Below are 2,789 nucleotides of genomic sequence, written 5' to 3' on the forward strand. Positions count from 1 at the left end.
GATTTGGTTTCACAAATTTCAAAACTTCCCTTCGTTTGATTGACAGTTTATCGATCGATGAGTATGAGTAGTCAGAAACCGTACCTTGCGCGGTAATGCCAGTTCCTAGGAAGTCCTTTCCTTCTTGAGAATGCTTATTTGATGAGCTATGCCTGACTGTTCCTGGTATGTTGGAGAAGAGAGTACGATGATGGTGCTAGTGAGTTGAGAGCTTGGAGATGAAAGGACAGTCTCTGGTCGCGGTCTGGTACAAATGCGCGGGATCCTTGACAGTCCGTACCAACATGCTTCGAATTTTTGGGCTTCATCTTCGCGTGGACTGCTGATTTGGGTTGTACCAGGTAAATCTTCCAACATTGGCTTTCCAGACACTAATTTCACTTGGGCTTCCTGCTTCGTGGCCTCTTTAAACATGGTATTAACTATGGGCTTCCCTTCACTTGGCCTGATTGAGAAACAAAAACAAAAATGGCCAACAAAATGAGGCTAGGTTTATGAAGGGATTGGGCCGGCTGGCCCAAAGACAATTAAAGCAAGATCCACATATTATGAGATAAATAGATAGAATGAAAAGGAACAAAATAAAATTTAAAAACTAAAAAGAAAATAAAATGAGAATAACAACTTATAGATACATATATATATATATATATATACATATATATATATATATATATAGTAAAATAGATAATTATTCTATAAAATGAAGAGAAATAAAATAAGAGCTTAACCTAAAAAAAATAACAACATATATATAAATACTAAATATTCACAATGAATTATTATTTTAGAAAGATAACCTCAATAGGTTGTGTAACATTTATGGACTCAAAGAAATGTTTTATTCTTTGTCCATTCACCTTGAAAGTGGTACCCCTCTCCGGATCTATCAGGTCAATGACTCCGTAGGGGTATACCTTGGCAATAACAAAAGGTCTGGTCCATCGGGAATTCAGCTTTCCCGGAAATAATTTTAACCTTGAATTGAACAATAGGACTTTTTGGCCTTCTATGAACTCCTTTGGAAGAATCTTTTTATCATGTCATTTCTTGGTATTTTCTTTGTATAGCTTAGCATTTTCATAGGAAAAATTCTTATGTTCTTCCAGTTCACAAAGCTGCAAAGTCCTTTTTCTTCCGGCCTCATCTAAACTCATGTTGAGTTCCTTAATGGCCCAATAGGCCTTGTGCTCTAATTCCACAGGTAAATGACAAGCTTTTCCAAAGACCAATTTATAGGGAGACATACCAATAGGGGTTTTGTAAGCAGTCCGATAGGCCCACAATGCATCGTCTAACTTAGAGGCCCAATCCTTTCTATGTGGTTTAACTACCTTGGCCAAAATCCCTTTTATCTCCCTATTTGACAATTCAGCTAATCCGTTAGTCTGAGGATGGTAGGCAGTTGCTACCCTATGCTTGATGTTATACTTGTCAAGGACTTCTTCTAACATGTTGTTTATGAAGTGAGTGCCTTCATCACTAATTAAGGCACGAGGTGTACCAAATCTAGTGAATATGTGCTTTTGTAAAAAYTTCACAACTGTTTTAGCATCATTGGAATGGCAAGCCATGGCTTCCACCCATTTGGACACATAGTCCACANTCAAGGACTTCTTCTAACATGTTGTTTATGAAGTGAGTGCCTTCATCACTAATTAAGGCACGAGGTGTACCAAATCTAGTGAATATGTGCTTTTGTAAAAAYTTCACAACTGTTTTAGCATCATTGGAATGGCAAGCCATGGCTTCCACCCATTTGGACACATAGTCCACARCTACCAATATGTAGGCACAATTATTGGACACAGGAAAAGGTCCCATGAAGTCTATACCCCAAACATCAAATAATTATATTTCTAGAATTCCGTTTAAAGGCATTTCATTTCTTCTAGAGATATTTCCACTCCTCTGACACTCATTGCAACTTTTTACAAAGTTTTGAGCATCATTGTGCAAAGTAGGCCAGTAGAATCCTGATTGCAAAATCTTGGACGCTGTCCTACTTTCTCCAAAATGTCCTCCACATGGTCCTGCATGGCAGTGCTGTAGAACTGATGGTACTTCTTCTTTTGGGATGCATCTTCTAATCACCTGATCTGCACAAATTTTAAACAAGGGTCATCCCATAAATATTTCTTTGAATCATAGATGAGCTTCTTTCTTTGATACTTATTGAATTCCTTGGGAATAATCYCACAAGCTAAATAATTAACAAGATCAGCAAACCAAGGCAGAGTAGTATGATTAAGAACCAAAATTCTTTCATCAGGAAATACTTCACAGATGTCACTACTTTGAACTGGTTTGTCTTATTTTTCCAATCTCGACAGATGGTCGGCCACTTGATTGTCCACCCCTTTTCTATCAATGATTTCCAAATCAAACTTTTGCAAAAGCAAGACCCACCTTATTAACCTTGGCTTTGCATCTTTTTTAGAAATAAGATACTTGATGGCAGCATGATCAGTATGAACAATCACTTTGGTTCCCATCAAGTATGATCTGAATTTTTCAAAAGCAAAAACCACGGCTAATAATTCCTTTTCAGTAGTGGTGTAATTGATTTGAGCATCATTAAGAGTTTTGCTTGCATAATAAACATGATGAAAAATCTTTTCTTTCTTTTGACCTAAAACTGCTCCAACTGCCCAGTCACTAGCATCAGTCATTATTTCAAAGGATTTGGACCAATCAGGTGTTATTACCACAGGAGCAGTGACCAATGCTTCTTTTAAAATGTTGAAAGCTTTTCTACAATCTTCATTAAAATTGAAAACATGGTCATG

This window comes from Cynara cardunculus, assembly GCF_001531365.2.
Source record: "Cynara cardunculus var. scolymus isolate 2C chromosome LG 17, CcrdV1, whole genome shotgun sequence".
In the NCBI taxonomy this organism is placed as follows: Eukaryota; Viridiplantae; Streptophyta; class Magnoliopsida; order Asterales; family Asteraceae; genus Cynara; species Cynara cardunculus.